The sequence below is a fragment of the Eucalyptus grandis genome, chromosome 3 (assembly GCF_016545825.1).
Source record: "Eucalyptus grandis isolate ANBG69807.140 chromosome 3, ASM1654582v1, whole genome shotgun sequence".
Lineage (NCBI taxonomy): Eukaryota > Viridiplantae > Streptophyta > Magnoliopsida > Myrtales > Myrtaceae > Eucalyptus > Eucalyptus grandis.
The window spans coordinates 55,842,358-55,852,050 of NC_052614.1; the positions used below are offsets into that span (position 1 = coordinate 55,842,358).

At 36.3% G+C, this 9,693-nt stretch overlaps 1 pseudogene; it reads right to left on the reverse strand.

The window, feature by feature from the left end:
* Window positions 1–6,512: 6,512 nt before the first annotated feature.
* Window positions 6,513–7,800, reverse strand: LOC120291975 (annotated as a pseudogene).
* Between the last annotated feature and the right edge of the window lie 1,893 nt (window positions 7,801–9,693).

Below are 9,693 nucleotides of genomic sequence, written 5' to 3' on the forward strand. Positions count from 1 at the left end.
CTACCCTGCATTTTTTGGAATCTAAAACTTATCCCATTAAAAGTTCCAAGGTTGGTTTCAAGGTCTACCTAGGTACCACTTTTATTATTAATTAAATGATTGTAATGACTTATTATATTTAATAACCATTACTTGCTATTACAATTCACTAATCATAACTTATATTTAAATATGCAAAAAAATATGAAATATGAACAAAGTAAAAATCTTAGTTATAAATTGGAAGCTTGGACTAGTGATTCCAAATTATACTCTTATTGTCGAACGCCATAGAATACCATAGGATCGCAAGAAGACATAAATTAAGAAAAACACAAAAAATTATTCCAGATTCTAGATTCCAGGTTCCACGTTCCATCAACCTAGAATCTAGAGCCTACCGGTCAAGATAAGTTCCTCAATATTTAGAACGTGGAATCTACCCTATATACCTTGGAACCTGATGTTGAATAGGTTCTCACCGGTCCAATTCTCAAGTTCTAAGTTTACCCCTAATAATTAGCATGAGAGAGTGTAAAAGAAAGATGGAGAATTGATCATGATCTTATTTGCCTCTACAACTAATAGATGTATCAAGTTGTATAACATCCTTGAAGATGGTCACGATGAGTGGTGGAAATTCACCATCTGATGCAGTACATGTGAAAGGTCTCAAAGAGATGTTTTTCAAGGAGAAAAAAAAAAAAAAGAAATTAAGTAATTTATGACTTTTTGCTTTTCGTGCACTGTATAATTGGAAAAGCTAGATTTCGCACATGAAGTTTGAGAACATACAAGACCGTTTGTCTTGGCCTAACTATTGGTCATGCTACGGAAGAAAAAATTATTTGCCAATTATGTGGCCTAGTGGCATATGGTCTGGCCTTAGGCCAGTGTTTTATTGTAATGCGTAGACAACAAATGATGCATGGCCATATTCTTTTCTAGATCCTACAATTGCAGTTATGATTAATTGCTGAGTTTTTTTTTTTTTTTTTTTTGGCTAATTGAAGGATTATATGTATATAGATTTTTTATTTCTTATTATGCTACAATTCGTGTTAGATGTGTAAAATCTTGATGCATATATCGCTTATTCTTGCCTCTTAAAAATGATCATATATGCCAATCATTCTTAATTTTTAAGTAACACGAAATGAGATGGCAAGGAAATAAAATATTTTCTTCTATCCAAATTTTACTCTGAAATATAATAAAGAACCGTAAATTCCTGTTCAGATATGTACCCAGCAAAATGAATCTTTAATGTCTTCACCATTAATCTTTCTCAGGATTGGTAATATAATTCCAAAGATATACATGTGGAACTGATAATGTGATGTAAAAGTAAGAGGAAGACCACCGGGCAGGGACACAGTTGGAGTTGCAGTTTCAAATCTTTATATTTTAGAGAAAGAGATAGAGAGAGATGTGTCATAGAAGCTAGGGTTTGGAGAGATAAGATTTAGAATCACAAGATGCATTGGTAAACAGTAACTGAGTAAATGAGTCTGGCTTGATCTTTCTGGAAAAGAGATCAGATTCAGAAAAGATGAAGACTTCCTTTGCTCTCTCTCTCTCTCTCATGGACGATGATAATAAGAAAAAAATAAGAAGAGAATAGGAAGGGGAACCCACCTTTATTCCCTCCCCGTCTTTCTCTATCTATATAAAGCTCCATGAGTACAGCTTCTCATCACATCAACAAAGCCAAAGCCTCTAATTGTTCTACACTAATGGAACAGTAACAAGGGCTTTGAGTTTGAGAGTGCAGTGTCAAAATTAGGGCTTTTAGTTTTGTTTTTGTGCAAGTAAGGAAGGGAGCTAGCAATCAACAGTCGAAGGGTTCTTGTGTTTGTTCCTCTTTGACCTTTGAAGGGTAAGGGAGGTGACAGAAGAGAGTGAGCACACATGGTGTTTTCTTGCATGGTCGTGCTTGAAGCTCTGTGTGCCCACTCTCTATCTGTCACCCCACCACTCTCTCTCTCTCTCTGTGGCTTGGTCGCTTGTGTGTCTGTGTTTCTTTAATCTAAATGGTTGTCTTTTAGGATTAGGAAGTCGGACTTTAATTTCACAGATCTTACGGCGAAAAATCGATGCTTGAGGATGTTTTTTTTTTTTTTTTTTGGTAAAGGATGCTTGAGGATTTTGCAACAAATTAATTCAAAATTCAGCAAGGTATAACAAAACTTCCAGGCCTTTATGACTCGCACTTCTACTTGCAATAGTGTTTTTCTTTTGCAGTAGTTTTCTTGCACCAAGCTCAGCAAAAACCTTGGCTGGAGAAAGAAAGCATATTTTAAACAGTGCCCAAATCCATGGGACCTTGGTTTTCGTCAGATGGGGTGTTCTTCAGTGTAAGCCCTAACGGTATGTCTGTTTGTCTATGTTTTTTCGTGTGTGTTTTTCATTTTCCCTTCCCAGCATTTTTTTTTAACCTAAGATTATAATCTTTGTCTACCTGTTCCCTATTAATTGCATAATCATATACAAAAGAAATTAAATTAGATATAGCGACGGAGTCAGAAGTTGTAAACATGTGATGGGGAGTGAAAGGGCCATCATAAACTCTTCTGCTTCCTGTACATGTATGTCTTTTTACTGTTGACCTCCTCTGGGACTGCACAGGCTGTTACTAACAGGTGTTGCTTGCTGCATCACTATCTCATTCCATCTGTAGGGGTTGTTCAGACTGGCTGCCAGAAACTCTACTATCCTAATTTTCTTTTTAGATTTTTCTTTTTGCTGTACTGAATTTGTGTTCCTGATACTGTCTTTTTTCTCATGCTACGGGAAAGAATATTGCTAATGAATGCGTGAGGTACTCTTATTAAACATGCTTAACGAGGAAACAATCAATCCAAATTAAGCATGTTTAACAAGTGCAAGGCTTTTTTAACAAATCCTTATAATTTAGGGACTGAACTTTACTTTTTAGATGCAGAGGGCTTATTCTTATATTCATTCGTGAAAATTGACGAATAATGGAGAATGATGATATCTCCAGAAAAGATGAACCCAAACAGTTTATTCTTGTGGAGACATGCTGAAGAAAGATGAACCATAAGAAATGTAGAACTAGGGTTTTTAAATGTTCATAAAGATGTTTGTATTGTTTGAATAAGCTTCTTGTACGTTTTGGCGGTTGCACAAGTTAGTGTATTTGCATTGAAGAATGAACCCTGATCTCTTTCAAAGTTCTGCCAATTTATTTAATTGTCTGTAACCAAACACAGTTTCTTTAGACTGTAGCTGGATTTATCCTTTGTGTTCAAAGTATTGTGTCCCTGCATAGCGTGCTCATAATTGCAAGAAATACATTCAATATTTCGCCAAGACAGTGCTAAAACATCTTAAGAACAAGTTGATTTCATTGGATCTTTAAGATGTAACTTTCTTTAGGGGCTTCTGTGACTGACCCATTACTATAAATTGGTGACCGGACCCAGCTGAAAGTCCTTGTCCCTCTAGTTTGGTACATGATGGAATTGCTTTCGTGGAAAGAATCTATCTATTGATTATGCCAAATAGGGTCAGAGCCCTCAGACAACAAGAGTGCTTAACTTGTATCAATGCCTCCTCTATTCATGACTTCGTCCAGAGTTTTTGATCTTCTGCTCCTTATGCTGGTTTAAAAGTTTATGTTTACTTAAAACTTCTTTGTATTGGCTCTTTTCCAAAATCGAGGCATTCGCAACCTTAAGCTTGCTTCAGTTCATAGCTCAAATCAGATCCAAGATCCACAGTAAAGGCAAATTAAAGAGAAACCAACAATACAGTACCTCAAGAATTAAACAAGCATATGTTTTAATTGGAGGCATCTTATAACAGCCACATCACCATGATAATGAAAAAAAGTTTCCTGGACAATGTTTCCAACTATACCAAACTGGTCAGAACACAAATCAATGCAACTGAATCATTTTGCTCTTGAAGCCAAAGATGATTCTAATGACGATAAGAAATTTCCTTGTTCCATGTTCCATGTGGCAAAGCCTTGTATCAGTTCAGCAACAAATAAAAATCAATGATAGAAGGCAGATGCACAAACCAGGGATGAGGTTTAACAAACGTCCGGTCAAGACCATAAAAGAATAGAATACGAACCCTGAAAAGAATTATCGCTTGATCTGAAAACGCATGATGATAATGCCGTACTAACCTATACTCGTCGATACCGCTTTAGCGAACCAAGAGCCGACAACTCCCTGAGGTGCGTTACCAGAAATTCTTGCCAGCCACCTCTCTACTAGTCTAAAACCGTACAGGGAAGCAGCGGACAGTATAGATGGTTAATCAACTTGGCGCAAAATGTGGCAGAGAATAACCGCCGCTACCTGGTCCCCTTCATTTGCCCCTGTCGGATGAGATCAGTTCCCTTGCAATGGCTAAAAGATGCAAAATTGCTTCAGGCATATATGTGACATCGGTGCCTATGGTAATGTTGAAGCCTTAATCGTTCACTTTTTTATTGCTTATGTTCGGGCCCCATCTCCCCGTTCCAGGCTTTTAACATTGAATATATTAAGGAAAGGTGGAGCGACATTTGAAGTGACGTTTTGCATCAACAGGTCGAGGGTCTTTGTATCTCCATCAATAGCTATCACTTATGAAACATTAACATTTTCTATAAACTTTCGTGTGTCTTGTCGAACACTTTTCGACACTCGGTCAATACGTGTCGAAAAATTCGATACCTAATCAACTCTCTCGACATTTTTCGACGCTCGAATGCAAGTTCGAATTCCGACACACGAGTTCGGAATTCCGATGATGTAATTCTAACACGCATGGAGTTAATTATAAAAATCTTCAATAAATAAGGGATCAAAATATAAATATGTAAAAATAATAAATAATAATAAATAAAAGGGAAAATAAGAAAAATTTAATATTTTTTTCTCTTTCAACTCTCACTTTCTGTGACACACAATTTATCCCTTAAGTTTTTTCCTCTTATCTTCTAACATGTTCGACACACTAGTTTAAAATGTGGATTACTTGTTTTTTTTTTTTCCAAGTTTTATGGATTATTAAAATGGAGTTGAATTTATGAAATTGAAATAATGAATAATATTAACAAATGGTGGGTTAATGTTTTTAGTGTAAATTCATTCTATACTATTTATTTATTTATTTATTTTATTATTATTATTATTATTATTATTATTAATTTGAATAAAATTAATTTGATTAAAATAATCATAAAAATGATAATTTATCATGTATATATAAAATATACATTTAATATATGATATGTCCCAACGCATCAAAATTCTCTATTTTTTTATAAACAAAGTATCGGCATATCGGGTCGTGACACGTGTCGATGTTACTTAAGCTACCATGAGGTCGGCATATCTAAGCACCACCATCGAGCATATGCCTCCTGCAACCACGGCCTAACTCCAAGACCCTTTTTCCTGAAACAATGTTTGGGTTTCTAGCTAGGACGGAGGCCATCAATCGAGCCAATTCCAAAAGCATCAACCCGATCAACTTGCATGTGTTGACACTCTTTGGACAATACTCTAATGCTAAAGTTTTCGTGGAGAGAGAAAGAGAGAGAAAAAGGGAGAGAGAGAGAGAAAAGAAATAGAAAATAATAAATAATAAGATAATCGCATTATTCTTATTACTATTATTATTTTCCCTTTTTCTTTCCTTTATTTTTTCCAAGTTTTATGGATTATTAAAATGAAGTTGAAACCAAATTAAATTTATGAAATTGAAATAATGAATAATATTAAGACCGTTAACTTGAATTATTTGACTTAAACCATGAGGTCGGCATATCTAAAAAATTGGCAAAAACAGGTGTCAATGTTCAAGACAATATATGGTGTGAGGTGTCAATGTTCAAGACAATATATGGTGTGATTGTTTCAACATTCATAAAGCCCTTTAAGCAAATGCAAATGCAATGCCGTCCGGCAAAATTTTATGGGAGCTTTGGGGAGATGCAATTGCATTTCCAAAACTCTCTAAAGGCCTTTGACCCGAGGTAGGTCCGTGATTGTTTTAGCATTCATCTTTGAGCAAATGCAAAGGTATTTTGAAATGTAGCATTTTTGGAATGCAAATAGAATGGTGTGACTGTTTCAGCATTCATTTTTTCATTCCAACATTGCTCATTTCCAAACTTAACTTTCAGGTAGTTTAATTCTGGAATGCAAATAGAATTTTTTTCAAATGTCCTGGAAACAAAAACCTTAATTTTGCCTCAGTTATTGGTGAGCAACTAGTGAGCGGCTATCAATTAACAAAAATTTATTGCAAAGTACAATTTTTAGCAAATGGCATTTACGTCAAAGCTGCTTTCTAATGTGTTCTTAAAATACATTTTAACAAACACTATTTGTATTTCCAAAAACGTACTTAACTCAAAGGCTTTTGCATTTTCTCAAAAACATTTCTCCAAAGTCAAACCAAATGCATTCTAAATGGAGACCTCAGTCTACAGATAAATTCTTTAAAAGGTGAAAATCCATTGATAACTTGAAAGCATATGCAATGAGTTGAGGCAGCATACCTTATTTCTTGATCCATATTATGAAAATATAGACAGCATTACTAATGAAAGGAACCTTTACCTCATTGTCAGAAGAAGATGAAATTCCAAACATGTCAGCTGCAACGCCCTCGGATATATCAACCTCAATATTCTCAACGGGCTCCTTTGAAGCGTCCGATGACATGTTGGATTCAGTATTTTGGGAGAAGTCAGCTTCAGTCTGCTACAAAAGTTCTCAGCATCTGAAGGGCAATATACAGCTTGGATCCATCGTCTGAAATCAAATGCATCAAGGCAGACAATCATACTGACAAAAGCAACAGAACACTTCCTGAAATCAACATTAAAATTGAATAACATACCGATTCATTACCAACTCTCCAGATCGATTCTCAACTTGTTTGCAACCCAAACCGATCTCCTTCACGTTGAATCCATTGTCCTCGAATGGACTTGGTTAGAATTCATTAGAGAGATAGGATGAACGCTGTTTTGAAAAAGCAAAAAGAAAAAGAAGAAAAGTAAAGGGCGTCCGGATTGGCTCATTGAGAGGAAAAAGGAGAAGATTGCATCCACAAACGGATAACAGGAGCAGGCAGTGCCATCACCTCTGACTCGAAAGTTCTAGCTAATTATTTGATCCTTGCAAGTACACCTTTCCTAAAAAAAAAAAAAGTACACCTTTCCTGTCAGCAAAACAAGGAGACACAGGAAGATGTGTAAGATATAGTAAAAAAAGATTGAGCAGCAGCACTTAAAAATTTGTCGGCAGATATATTTTCTAAATAATAAAATGTCATCTGAAAGAGCAACCTGAGCAAGATCACCGGTGGCATCATCACGGAACAGAACGTGACCCTTTGGCTGGAAGCAAAAACATTACATCGCAGTAATATCTCCTCTCGCGATAGTACCTTGATTGATTAGAAATCAGTATATTACCAATTTAATTCTGAAAAACAGGAGGTCTCCTGCTGAGAACCTTTCTTATATTCTGCAATTCTAGATGCATCTTCTCTGGAGACACCGCAGATGGCACAAATATCTTCTTTTCGATCAGCGATTCAAACTGCACAAGCAACTGACCAAGCAAACTCCAGATTAATAACATAAAGTATGAGCTAGCAGTAGCAGTTCATTAAACTACCAAGATGCATTGAAGTGAGGTCGTTACTTCCTTTTAATCACCATGTAAGAATGTCAACGGAAGATGGAGGAATTTGCTGGCTCAAGTCATCAACGGTCAAATCATGGACAAATGGACTAATTCGTGTTTCTATGAAGTTTTTATGCATCTGTAATGAGGAAATTGAAAGGTCATTTCATTAAAAAGCAATACTAAATGTATCCTAAACCTTGTCAATCTAACAAAAAGCAAGATTCATTTTCTCTCAAGGGTCCATGTTACTATTAACAAGTCCCTGATAATTTCGATCATTTGATGAAATACGGTTGAACTTGGCGAGTCTCACAATCTATTTTGAATATGGTTTTGCTACTTTGGCCTCTCATTTATGGCAAGACGTGCACATGAGGTCGTGGATCTCTAGATCCACCGCCTGGAGTGGAATTGGGACGGAAGCATTCTGCTAAGTCGATAAGGGACGTGCGGAAAACATGTCCTGCCCTAAAAATCTCCCTATCGACTATGGATGCTAAAGAAGGGAGTGTTACGTGTAATTTTGTCAAGTCATGATCAATAGAAACTCAATAATTCGATGATTGAAGTTTAAGTATCAAATTTGACTTCAAATCAAAAGTAAATGGATTTTAATATGCCTTGAAATCTCAAGGACTTTGTCGGGTTTGAACAACTAAAATAATGCGCAAATAGTAAATTAGGAACAAATAAGAAGATTGAATAAAACTTTGTTGGATCACAATGGATGGCTTGTACTATTGGATTTATGCTCCTTCGATGACTAAGAAACATATGCTTCTTACTGTGGATCACCGAAGTGCGTAGAGAAAGTAAAATTTTACAAGTGGAAAGCTTTTATATATATAGACGACTGCTAAAACTGGGAAACCTCTATTTCAAGTTTGCATTCAAAGTTTAATCAAAATCTAATCTAGATTTTATTACAAATGATCTTCCCATCTTCGAAATCTGATGCCTCGTTTGCTTGTGAATGCTCGATTGATGCTGTGTGTTGATTGGTTGTTTTGTATTCTCTGTGCTTTGTGGCTTGATTGCTTCTGTTTCGTTTATGAGCCATTTTTTATGCGTCTTGATCTTCCCTTTAGGGGTGAGCAAGAAAAAACGTTCTGGACCAAATTGGCAAATTTTGGAGGCAATGGTTCAGTTCTCAGTTCTATGTAATTGGAACCGGTGAATTTCAGTTCCATCCTTGGTTTTAGGTGTGGAACCGCCCATCCAGACCACCTAGACTGAATCGTTTTTTTAATTTACATTCTTTTTATTTCTTACAACTGTCAAAAAACCCCTAATATCTTCACAAACCTCTCTCTTTCATGCCTCTTTCCCAAATACGAAACAAAACTCTAATCATTCTCATTCTTCACGCCTCATTCTTCGCTCATGCTTACACCTTGACTTAGTCGCTCTCAGTCTCGCTCAACTTAGGCGTCACTCACCTAAGTCGCATTACGGTCTCATCTGGAGTCTAGATCTTGCCTCCCTTCTTGCTTTGTTTTTGGCCGATCATGATCACAATCGCATCTCACCATTGTAAATATCCAAAGCTCTATTTTTTGGCCGATCTATGCTCTAGATAATCATGCCTGCACAATTGACTAGTTAAAGTTGTAGGGCTATAACCGTTTCTCGAGTATATATAAGAATTCGAATGTAAACTCTCGACTTGCATCTTGTGGCCGTCGGAGCAGAAGAAAAGATCTAAAAGCACCTGCAACACCAATATGGTGATTTTTAGTTTACAGGGATACTACAGAAAACATTTTGTCTACAGCGAGTGCAGCTCTCAGAACAAAAAGACAAGAGCCGCAGGACAAAATTCAATCAATACACTCTAGTATTTTTAACTTTAGAATATGACCATTCCAACTAAATTGGTAAGACTTGATTTCTTTTATATCAGATAACGTATGGTTGGGGTTAAGCCAACAAGAGACTCATCTTCACGATGCCACGTGGACACTAACTGTGCAAAGGTCATGCCATCATCAAAAGAGGCCCATGCCTAGCTAGTGGCCGAGAGTGAAAGAAGAAAGAAGAG